Raw genomic sequence first — 13,535 nt, forward strand, 5'->3', positions numbered from 1 at the left:
GGCATATGTGCAAAAAAGCAATACAAGTGCAAATGTGCATTTAGCAGCAGAATATTAAACACTGCCTTTTCTTAGCCCATATAAAAATACAATAAAGTGCATATATAAACTGGCAGCATCATTGAAAGGAAAATTACATGACATCAGAGTCGCATTGCAATACAGAGTTATAAATTCACCTAGTTCCAACACAATTTCTCCGCAATCGTTCAATATTATTAAGAAGGTTCAGAAGACAAGAAGGTGATTTTGTAAATTTGGTAAACGCATCATTAAAAGCTAGAAGCATTTGTCATAGCCCATATGAATGTGCAGAAAGTGAAAAAGTGCATTTTAACTTGACAGTAACATAAAGTATGGTTGTGTTTCTTTGGTTCAACCACATCAGAATTTGCGGTGAAGAGCTCTTTGATTTAGGCACTGCTTTGAGTCGCTTAATGCTTCTGTTGATAAATGTGTCCTGGAATCACAGAATCAGTCAGTGTTACCGCCCCCTACATTTATCAGGATCAATGTTTATGATGAGGTGATGATGCAGGAGAAAAAAATACTTTGTGGAGCGATCAGATCTTTATGTAGAGATAAGTCCCTTGGTATCAACAATCATCTATATAGAAAAAAGAAAATTGAAACAGAATTATAACAATTCAATTAAATAACACTGGTTTAATTTAATAAACTGTGAAAGCCAACACATATTTAGATTATAAAATACACACAAATCTGGGGGCGTAGCTGGGCGCCGATGAGAGCGGCAGCCTGACCCATGTGATCCTGCGATAATTTATAACATTATAAAGCTTCATAAAGCTTTGTGCTTTACTAACCTCTTATGAGGGTTGCGCCATCATCTTTGAGTGTTCCTGGTTGTCCGGGGAGTCTCCGTGAGGTGTCGAGTTCACTTGCCTTTCATGACTCGAGACTTCTGTGGGTGAGGCCTGTGACAGCGGAGTTCCATAAGAAATGTATCCGACGTCTCCTGTCAGCTGGTCGGGAGAGGTACTGCGTGAAGAGTGCTAACTACCTGGTAACAAGTTTCTTTAACTACAAGTGCCCTTTGACAAGAAATGCTAGTTTAAACATATGTATATGGATTTTTTTGCTTTGATTGACAGCTTGAAAGCTTATTTTTTAACATTTTGTGTGCTGTAGACCAATTATATTTAATTCTGCTCCTCATACATTAGAACACTCTTATTTATTGAATTCAACGCCATTTGTTTCTTTTGTAGCCTGTACGCCCCACTCAGTGGGTGTTTATCATCACTACGCACCTAATTATAATGGCTTCTAAAAAGGGCCAACAGAAAGACATACCTGGATCAACCTCTAATATTCTTAAGAGGCAGAAGAGTGATTCACCAAAACCTAAAGATGATCCATTAGATCCAGGAATGCAAGCTATTCTTAGTGAAAGTAGGGCGCTGAAAACTTTCATGGAGGACACAAATATTAAGTTACAACAACTTAATGATAAATGGTTCGCCTTTGATTCAAGAATCACAGAGGTTGAGAGATGGGTTGGTAACGCAGAAGGTGTTGTTGGTAAAGTCCAAATGTTGTAAAGCTCTGTTAAACTCCTGCAAAAACAGACAGAAAATCTTGAAAACTGCAATAGTAGGAACAATCTTCGCATTATCTGGCTTTTGGAAGGTACCAAAGGAGACAACACAAGTGTATTTCTAAATGCAAAGCTCAGCAAACTCCTGACCTACCAGTATTGATACAACTTAACATCCAAAGAGCTCATCGCATTGGACCTATTAACAATATACAGCCTTCCAACAATCCCCACAGAACTCTAATTTTTGCTCTACTAGACTACACACATGTAATGCTTATAACCTGGAAAGCTAAGCTAGCTCTTCTGGAATGGCAGGAAAATATTCATCTCTCCAGATGTTTCAAATGCTACATCCATAAGGAGGAAACAGCTTCTTACCTTCAGACCTGTGTTAAAACAACTAAACACCAGATATGGCATTATACATCCAGCTACTCTTAAAGTCACCCTCAATGGCCGTATGGCCAACTTTCAAGATCCAGATTAAATAAGGCACTTTATTCAAAACTATAAAAAGGATTAAATGGACACATCAAGAGCGCCCACTTGAATATTTTAACCGATAAGATCACTATGATTGCAAGATATAACATTTTCACTTCACCTGAGTGGGGGGAGGGAGGCTGCCACCTCCATTTTTCTTCAACATGATTTCCTGTGGCTGTTTTTGGTTTGCCACATACTTCTTCAACGTTTCCCTGTTATATTCTATATCTATCCATGTTGATTCTGTATGTCTCCCCACATCCCTCTTGTATCTTCCCCTTCATGTTCCTACCTTATGCATAGATCTACCAATGTCCATCTATGAATTGTCCACAAATAATGTTTCCAGTTGTTATTACATTGATTGTTGTCACCATATTGTGAAAAGAGGACTAGGGGTCGTTAAGTGGCCGTGCGCTATTTGATACTGCTGTAGGCTGTAATAAGGAAAAGTAGTAGAAAATGGATCTGCATCATCCACACACTTCCACTGGACCCCCTAGAAGGAATCAGGACACATACATTTTAAGTATTAGGATTGAAGGTGAATCAGATGTGCTGATCCTGAGTAATCACTTTGAGCATAAATCTATGAAGCTGGTAACACGAGAAAAGCTTTTTGAGCTTCAAGTCTTGAAAACTGTGTGAGTCTTTATAATCAAATCAAAGTAGAAGACTCTTGAGATTCAAACAAAGTCTTTATCATGAAATCAAAATAGAGGAGTCTTGAAAATCAGCCGACACGTGTTTCGACCCTCACGGTTGTTTTCAAGGCATGTAATAGGATGCTGCTGATGCAGAGCTGGAATAAGAGTGTTAGGCTAAGGAAATTGAGATGTTATCCTATGTATTGGATCACAGATAACTAAAGATATAGTGTAAATGCTGATTGTGTAGTCAGTCCTAGTGCTGTAGCATGTATATTAAAGGGGTCCAATCCCCATTCCTGGACGTCATGACCAAATTGATAATGTGTACTATGCTATAATATCATTATACGTAAATCATTCTGCTCTAAGTCATGACTCTTAATATAACATCTTGGAATGTCAAAGGATAACATAATCCTATTAAGACTCAGAAAATATTGTCACACCTCGATAGAACTAAACCGTCAATAGCATGTATCCAAGAAACTCATTTATCACAATCAGAAGCTGCCAAACGTAAACGGTACTGGGTCGGGCAAGTTTTCTCTAGTGCAGCTGATGGTAAGAAAAATGGAGTTGCGATTCTTGTGAATAAGAGTTTTAAGTTCAGGATTGTTGCTAATGAATCGGATGATCGTGGAAGATGGGTGATTGTTAAATTGCTTATTGAATCGGTTGAATATACCACTCTAGATGTACATTACCAGATCCCCAATTTTGGACACATCATAGAAACTGTATTCTCCAGTCTAACCCAAACAACTTAATTATTTGTAGAGACTGCAATGAAATTGTTGATACAGTCCTCAATAGAAAATGCAATGTTTGTTTCAAAAAGACCAAATCCCACACACAGTTTGTACATTTTATACATGAATTAGGAATCATGGACACCTGCCACATTACTCACCCCTCAGATTTAGACTACACCTTTTTTCTCTAATCCTCACAAAACTTTTTCTAGACTTGTTTACATATTTATATCTAAATAGATGTCCAGCTCCCTACTGCAATCCAATATTGAGTGCATTAAGCTTTCTGATAATGCACCAGTAAACATCCGACTCACTTCACTGCAAACTCCATATAAATCTAATAGATGGAGGTTCAATTTGTCCCTTTTAATGGATGACTTGTTCACTCCTTATATAACCCAACAATATAATCTATTTCTTCCAGTAAATAAAACTCAGTACACTTCCATAATCAACAATTGGGATTTATATACACCAGTTCTTTGTGGTCCTATTATATCATTCGCTGCAAGAAAGAAAATGTTACTGACACAAGAGTCAGACAACATTCTTAAACAACTTGAAGTGGGAGAATGGAAGAACAGGCTCCCACCCTTCCCCTCTCGCGCTTGGCCTAGAGGATCACGGCCTAGACACCCGCCACGAGAGGAGTTTGCCTATCTACCAGACGACTAAATACCCTGGTACAGGAACATACGGATGTGCCCACCCACCTGCCCAGCAGCCCGCCCTGTCCCTGCCGACACCTGCGGCATGGATCAACTCGACTAAGCCTACACGTCGTTAGAGATGCCATGACGACCTAGCCAACGGTCAGCACACCTGTGCAAACATGCACACCGGACACTCCCACACCAATCCACACGAAGAACATACTCAGTGCTATGACGTAGGCGACAGACATACCCACGGACGTGCATCTTTATTATTTTCCACATAGGCTCTCAAAATGCAGAAACGCAAGACGCATAATGAACTTATCTAAAAAGGCTTGCTCACGCTTCTTCTAAGAACCATGTACCATAATGAAGAATATAATGGAGACACGATACTGAGGATAGAGCAATATGATACTGTAATCTAAAGCGCTCTGCATCAAACGGTTCCACCTATGCACCAGGCCCAAGTAGGCCGCAAGCAAAAGCTTCCATGAACATTGAATGAGCAAGAGCTCGGTTGCTGACCCTGCAGAATGAGCCCGGCGAAAGCACACCGCCAAGGGCACGATGTTGCAATCTCGCACGCCGCAAGCCGACGCCAAGGTCGCACCTGCAAGATAAACCAGGCACACAGTGGGAAAAACATTATTAATTATGATGAATTTTGCCTCAAACACGGTCCCACCTCACGTGACAAAGCCAAACCTGACAGGATGCCAAGCCCAGGAGGAAGGAGACGCCTGAATCCCACGTTTCAAGACACAGGCAGATACAATTAAAAGACTCATTGGACATCTGCAGCAGTGGGAGTAGTCGACCTCCCAACATATGAATAAATCCTCACATTGTTTACACCTACCCATAGTGAAACATTGTTGCAAATGACAGGTGCACCGCGAGCTGGGAACAGCGATGGTCCCTGACTGGGAGGCTCGTGTGTGGACCAATCAGAACATGGGGCTCTTATCACTGACGCCATTAACATTGACCAATCCTCAGAGGTCTCCATGTAACAATTTTCATGTATCAATTTGAAGGGACAACCCAAGTATATCACCTGACTAACCCTTAACCACTAATAATGCGCTCTATATGTATGCTATACTAACCCTACCACTCGAGTAACCAATCCAGAGTGGAAATAGGTTTTTTGCTAAACTTTCTAAGGTGACGCAAGTAGCGCGTCATACTAAGGTAAAAAGGGCCTGCGAGCCCCACGATTGTGTGTGCGTCAGGACGGACGCGTACGTTCCTTGACCCATCCCTGCCGTTTTGTCTAATAAACAGCAGAGTCACCTAGCTTCTTGCGTGTGTCTCATACTCTATCTCTTTTGGGATATACGGGAGGAGTTGGGGCCTCCCTGCCCGGAGGTCTGCGGACGGCCCGGCCGACCCCGGCAGAATTTCCCCCCGACAAACTCATAACTCAAAAATCCCTATATGCACGTACCAACTCAGAAGCTATTCTAAACAATATTATTAAACTGAGAGTACAATACAATAAACTTGCCACGGAGTATTCTTGTGCAAATCTCCTAAATTAAAAAGCGAAAATATATACTTTTTCTAACACATCTAGTTAGTCCCTCACATCATACCTCAAATATAAAAGAGAAAAGACAATAATTGCAGTTGATTAAGATCTAACTAGCAATAGGGTATTCTCTGACAAAGATATTATTAAAGTCTTTATTGAATTCTATCAAAATTTATATACATCAGAAGCACCTCCCAATAACACTCATTTAGAGGAATTCCTTCGGCGCATATCTCACTCCACCTACCCAAAGATCGACACGCAGATGCTTAGTAACCCTATATAACTTGAGGAGATTGATAAAGCCATAAAAGATCTTAAAAAGGGAAAAGCTCCAGGGCCTGGTGGCTTTTCCATTGACTTCTTTGGCCACTTTACACAACTTTTGGTGCACAAACTGAATGAGGTATTTTCTTATTTCATTCTAAATAATGAAGCAAAACGCTCCTTTTTGGAGGCTATGCTTCTTGTCTTTCCAAAACCTAATAATGATCTGGAGCTGCCCCAAAGCTACAGGCCTATATCTCTCATCAATACTGATTGCAAGATTGTTGTTACAATCTTAGCGAATAGACTTCTCCCCTTATTAAATAAGCTAGTTAAACATGATCAAGTGGGTCATATTAAAGGTAGGCTCTCTGCCTAAAATATTAGACTTTGCTTCAATACATTAGACCATCTTCATAAATCCAATGACCCATTTGCTGCAATATCTCTTGATGCAGAAAAAGAACTTGATTGAGTGCAGTGGAGTTATATGTTGGAAGCCCTTGGGTGGCATGGTTTTGATTCTAGTTTTATTTCCCTTATAAGAATACTCTAATCTAATCCCAGAACTGCCATATTCATTAATGGACAAATATCCCCTTACTTTCCCCTTTTTAGAGGTACACGGCAGGGCTGTCCACTTTCCCCACTTCTATTCATTTTAGCTATGGAACCATTCCTAGAAAGTATTAGGTGAAATGAAAACATAATGGGAATACAATGTGGTGATGTACAAATTAAAACTGCAGATTACGCTCATGATATCATATTATTATTAAAAACCCTGGATCACTCCATACCATATCTTTTGAATAACATCTCAGTATTCTCCCTAGCATCAGGATATAATATAAATTGAATGTAGACAAATTAGAAATTCTACTCTTAAATGTACACTGTACAAAGCATCATATCCTTGAATCAGGAATGAAATGGTCCCCAAATGGTTTAAAATATTTAGGAATCCACATTTCTAACTCCATCAAAGAAATCATATAACTTAATACCATATCTACGAATTAAAGAACTCACAAATTCCTGGTCTCCCTTATTTCTGACCTGGTGGGGTAGATTGGAATCTATTAAAATGATGGTATCTCCTATTATTATGTACCTGCTATTCATGCTACTTCTGCCCCTTCCATGTTCATTTTTCAATTCCATAGACTAATGCCTGACAACATTTCTCTGGGGAACCAAGAGGCACAGACTTTCTGTATTTAAGCTCAAGCATCCACAAACATCTGGTGGAGTCGGTTTTCCAGATTCTAGGAAATAGCATATGGCCTTTATCCTGAAGCAAACCCAGTAGTGCTTTACACATGACCAATTTATTGATGTACCTCAGTGGCTATGTCTGGAGAGAGCAATGGCATCCCCTATTTCTTGAGCAGATTGTTATCTTATTACAAAATAAATACATGTATTAAATGTAGAAGTACTTTTTTATCATTGTGTTACCTTCAAATGTATTTGTACCCTCATACTTCAAACCCCACTACATGTATTTCATCATATCTCTGGTTTAATCTGTTGATTACATTTAAAAAAACAATTCCCTCTTCTGGGGGCAATTGCTCTCTGGAGGCATCAAATATCTTAATCAAATGTTTGCATGTGGAGCTCCAGTTACTTTTATTTGAAAATACATATTAATAATTGATGCAGTCATGGAAAACTATGAATCTCTTATATGTAATGATATAACTGCAGATGCTGATAGACTAAAATCAGTCCATTGTCCCCCATGAACCCTTCAATTGTCACTATGCACAATGGTTTTCAAGCATGGCAATAGGATTGTGCCATTCCTGATGATGAACTGCAATGGCCTTCAATATGGAAACATATATTGAGAGTCACCACCTCAGCAAACATATTACAAACTTTATTCTTCCTTCATCACAGAGCTTTCATCACTCCGTCATTACTCTTCAAATATGGTGGCTCACAGGGTGGCATATGGTATTTGAATGTACATTTGTTAAACCTTTCTGGCTTAGCGTTTGGGGTGTACTCAAGGAAATATTCAATTTACAATGTGATTTTTGTCCACAAGTTCTATTTATTGGCAATGCTTATTCTGTATTCAAACTCACCTTACACAAGAGTATTGTAAATTGTTTAACCTTTTCATGTTAATAGCCATCAAGACGAGAACACATAATTGGAAAAATTCAGACAAACTTCATCTTAAGATTTGGTGGAACTCTGTTTTTAATATATATAGATTAGAAAAATGTAATGCTTGTACCCGCTCACAACTACTCATATATGAATTAAAATGGAATCCTTTCATAGAATTTTTAACCAATACCACCTCACATAAACAATCATCCATCTAATTTAATCAATGTGCATTATCAGTTTCCATCCTTTACTTTCCTCTTGACCCCACCTATCCTTTTGTATATGTTTTGTCTTGTTTGTCTTGTATGTCTTAATCTCCTCCTCCCCATATAAATACTTGGGGTTTATTACCCTTTTAGGCCTATATCCATATAAATCTTTCAATGTATCCCATCTGTTAACTTTAGATTTTTTCATTGTTAACTCATATGTTCTAGTCAAGTTACTGCACTCTAATGTTATGTTGTTTATGCTTTGTATGGTTATTTTTAATAATAAAAATGTCTTAAACATAAAAAAGAAAATACACACAATTCTCACAACCTTTGGCAATTGGCAAATAGCCATACTCCTAATCCTGCCATTCACATCATCAATGTTATTTATGAAGATATATGGCTAGCCAATTGGGGATACAATTCACTAAACATCCAGGCACCACAGTTAGGTTCAAGTTAGAGATATTGGCTCCCTGGGAAGGCTTGTTTCTGATATAGAGCATAAGATTGTAAAATCTAAATAAGCAAGAGCTATGTGCCCTGACGGACTCTCAAATTTGGTCCTTCAGGTAAACTCACAATTGTTGGCTGAGATACTCTTTGAACTCTTCCACAAGATTATTATGGAAAACAAAAATCCTATGTTGTTTCCTTTGAGTAACATTGTTCCTCTTTATGAAAAAGGGTGATAGTTTGCATCGTGAAAATTATCGGCCTGAGCATTGCCAGATTCAACATCTAAAATATTTGCTTCCATGCTCTTGGACGAACTGAATGAATGGGCCTCCTGCATAAGTAGACCAAACATATTTCAAACAGGGTTCAGATATAATATTGGGACCAATTGAATGGTATAATCCTCAAATTACTACAGGAACAAGCTTGGTTTACAGGGAGTCCCACTCTACCTAGCATGTGTTAATCTTTCAACAGCTTTTGACTGTGTGGATAAAGAACAATTATGGAATAAAGACTGTTCATATGGAATCCATAGGAGCATTGTTCAAGCTGATTAAAAAAGTGCACCAACATGTCTCTATCCAGATAAGGATGAATTTGAAGGGGGAACCTTAGTAAAATCATATATATGATAAACAGCTTAAACTAGGGTTGTGTACTAGCTTCCTGCCCTATATAACTTGTTGATTTGCTTGATGACTTACTAAAATGCCATTCCTTTGGCCCGGAAATTGGGCAGGTGATATTCAACCTTTGCATCTTCATATTCCATCTTTGCAGTTTGCAGATATCATGTTGTTTGATACCACTCAGGTTGGTCAACAACACTCCTTGAACAGGCTCAAACAGTTTATGTCTTTGAACAATTTATATATAAAACCAAATATATTGACAGTCCTAATCATTAACAGTGATAGAAAATCAAAAGCAATATGGATCCCTGATAAGATAATATTGAAAATAACTTCCTATCTAGGTTTCACAATTTATGATAAACCTAATATATCTGGTCATACGTTACTATTGAAAACTAAAATGTCCCCATTGTAGGCCAAAATGAAGAACATTAAAGCTAGATATTGCATGTACTCTCACATGCCATTAATTAAGTTTAAAAAGGGAAAGTGTTGCCCACATTCATTCATGATCTTGATTTGATGTTGTTTTCCTTAACTGTCTTTGATGGTTACTTTTATAATAATAATAATAATAATAATAATAATAATAATAATAATAATAATAATGTTCACCCAGGGTACATGTATAGATTTCTGGGCCAGTACAATAATAATAATAATAATAATAATAATAATAATAATAATAATAATACTAATACTAATAATAATAATAATGATAATAACTTGTTTTTATATAGCGCTACAAACACACAGGCATCTGAGCATTGCAATAACAGTTATTATTATCCCACTCCGTGGTACTCAATTTATCCACCTCAGAAGGATGAAAGGCTGAGCTGGCCCTGGACATATTTACATGAAGTTTCATTTTAGCATATTGGGGACCCTTAATATACATAGTTTTAAACTAGGACTATCTAAAGCAGAAAGATTCTGTCACCTATGTAAGAACCTGTCCGAACCAGAGACACTAACACATTTGTTACGCAATAGTTCTGGGGCAGTGCTGTTATGATGAAATATGTGTAAACATTGTAGGTATGATTTGTCTTATTTGGATTTTGTTTTTTATTCTTTTCTGCCGTCTGTTGGAAGGCCTGTAATCTGGACTGATCGTGGCCATAGTAAGATGTTTATGGATTGTGCACCAACAGCTATATGAAATTATTATTTTTAAAACTATATCTTACAGATACATTGCGATTGTATTGTTGGATCATCATCTGATGCTAGGGGTAGGCAAACGTTAGAAGATGCATCCATATGCTTGTGCCTTATTTGTTGTCTGATGTCTCAGAAAGATTGCAATCCATCATGGATACGTCATGCTTCCTTTGTGTCAAGCAGTGGTATATACATGAAACGGTTAGGAGGGCATCACATTTCAACAGGTTTGGTTACTTTGTCCCCATGATTGATTTATTTCACATGTATTATATTGTATTGTATTGTATTGTATTGTATTTTGTTATTTATAAAGCACTCTTTCCCCACTTATGTGGCCTCAATGCGCTTTTCCCTCGGCTGAACGCCCTTGGTGACCGTAGTGTATGTCATTGGAGAGTTCTAGGGGTCAGTTTAGGGAATGCGTGTGTGCATATTGCCGTTCTAGTACTTGGGTGGCTGGCAAAGCTGGCAAGGCTCAACTAAGCAGCCCGAGAGAAATCATACACATGGATGGGTGTTTTTGGGGTTGGAGATAGATTGCTCTTGTTGAGAGAGCTTATGTGGGTCAGCTATACCAGTTTCCTTTTGAGTAGTGGTCATCACATGCTAGTGAATAGAGGTGTTGACGTACATCGTCATGAGTTTCAGTCTGGACGGCCATGTGTGCACTAGGCTGTATGTGCTTAGCCGTAGGCGTATTCTATCATGTATGGGTGCTTGGCCGTGCCTGTGGCCTATGTCCATGCTAGTGGTGTGATATATATACGTACCATAGAATCGTGGGCCCCGTACAGTGGGAGAGAGGCCTACCCCAACAGTGCAATTTGAGAACAAGGCCACACACAGTTAAACAAGAGTCCTGTATAGTAGGAGAAGAGGTCTACACCTGACAATGACAATGCATTTAGGTACAACGCTAAGCAAGGTGGAGCCTGCACTAACAATGCAATTTGAGTAGAGGGCTAAGTAGAGAGTCCTTGAGTAGGGAGTCCCAGGTCTCCCCTTGCAGTACGTTTTGTCATAAAATGAGCCATGGCAGGCAGAGCCTAGATCGAGAATCCACTATGATCGGCAGACAGCCCCCGTGTTGCGGTGCTGGGGGTCTCAATATAGGACAAACAAATGGGGGGACTACCTCTCAATTCGTGTAGGTGGGGGGGCCTAGTCATGAAAAGTCGTAGGTTGCAGACTGTTGTTTAGTAAGTGTCCGTAATGTAACAGTCACCGGGGGCTTGTTGGAATTAGCTTGGGGAATAGGGGTGTGAGGGGGGTTGCTAGTGGTGGGAGGTTCCCAGGGTGAGTGTAGCGGATTAACAGAGGTAGTGAGTAGTTAATGAAGTGCATGTGCTAGCCAGGGTCCTTATCTCATAGTTAGCTGTCTCTCATGTGGACCAGTGGGCAGGGTTTCGCAGTGAGTATGATGCTAGTGTAGCCACAACGAAGGCTGCTGGCTTAGCTTGGGTGATTGTAGGGTTGGATTGTTGTTGTGGGTGTGATGCTGGTGGATCAGGAAAGCCACAACGAAAGCTGCTCGTTTACCTGGAGATTATAGACGGCAGGCGGTGTTGTTGAGTGGAGAGTGGTGGTGTATCAGGTGAGAACTGCTGAGAGAGCTGCCGGCACCTGAGTTATGATTGAGGGCGCAGTATTCCTGGGGCATAGTGGCTTAGGATAGTGTTGGAAAAAGACAGGTTTTTAGGGCCTTCCTGAATTTCAGGTGGTTTTCTATGTTGCGAATGTGTAGGGGAATGGAATTCCAGATGATTGGTGCTTGGACAGAGAAGGAGGAGCCACCGAGTCTTATGGAACTGTGCGGTGGAATCACTAGGTGAAATGCATTGCGCGATCTGAGGTTCCTGCACGGTTGGTAAGGGACAAAACATATCTTCTCAATTACAAGAAGGTCTGCGTGTTGCTTTTTCAGTGAGTTAGGATTCTCGCCCTTATGTTATGTTCAGAATCAGTGAAGCGTCATATGGGCAGGGTCATATGTTTCTTTGCACCAAAAGGATTGATAAGCATCCAGGAACTGGTATTATGCTTAGTCAGCAGAATGTGCACCCTTACAACACCTTCTTACTGCAGTTGGTTGTTAGTGGCACTGGTGCAGTTGTGACCTCACACCTCTCAATACCCCCACAATAAACATATACACCATTATCTTCCTGCTCCTAACTCTCTCTGTACTCTTTTCACATGGATGCCATGCGCACCTTGGATGGAACTCCACTCAACTCCTCCGTCATGTCTCCCTCTGTCTCCCTCTGTTTTCCTATCTTCATTTCTCTCAACATCAACAAAGGGCACAGCTCCTTTGAGCTAACCTTCTTTTCCTCTACTCACATGCCTTTGTACACATTACTCTCCCCTGTCTTGACCTCATTGCACTCTTGCTCTTTGGCTATAGCATGGACAGTTTCTCTGAAAGTACACCTCGTATCTCCTTGACTATCACAAACCTCAGATTGCTGTCATAGAAATTGCTGAAACCAGAATTAGCTATCATGATACTGCCACTGTTGCTCCCATTTACATTGACTGTGCTCTCTTCTGTCAGTCACCACAGCTGTTCGTGTTAGGAAAACGTGTTAGGCAGGGCGAATCCCTGAAACCATTTCCCTCTCCTATTGTCTGACCCTCTTCCACTATTATTTTGGGTTGACTCATGATCCTTGGACTGATTTCATCCCGAACCTGACTCTGCATCCTGCCAACCCATTTTCAAGGCATTGTTAAGTACCTGGTCATGTGCTGGGCTTCAGATCTGGTTATGTGTTTTTGCTGTCTTGAACAGGACTTGATATTCTCTGGGTAGTCCTGGCTTTCTGAGGGTAGCAGGTGTGGAGCGGGAACCAGCCTCCGGATACCTCTGTATGGACACTGAATGGGCCCCAGAGAATCATCTCTCTATACCACGATCTGGATGTTTTTACAGGTATGATGGCAATGCAGGAGAGCCCCAGGAAGAGAGGAACAGCAGCAGGTCCAGGAAGAGCAGGCAAAGG

The sequence above is a fragment of the Ambystoma mexicanum genome, chromosome 2p (assembly GCF_040938575.1).
Source record: "Ambystoma mexicanum isolate Mex_15411 chromosome 2p, UKY_AmexF1_1, whole genome shotgun sequence".
In the NCBI taxonomy this organism is placed as follows: domain Eukaryota; kingdom Metazoa; phylum Chordata; class Amphibia; order Caudata; family Ambystomatidae; genus Ambystoma; species Ambystoma mexicanum.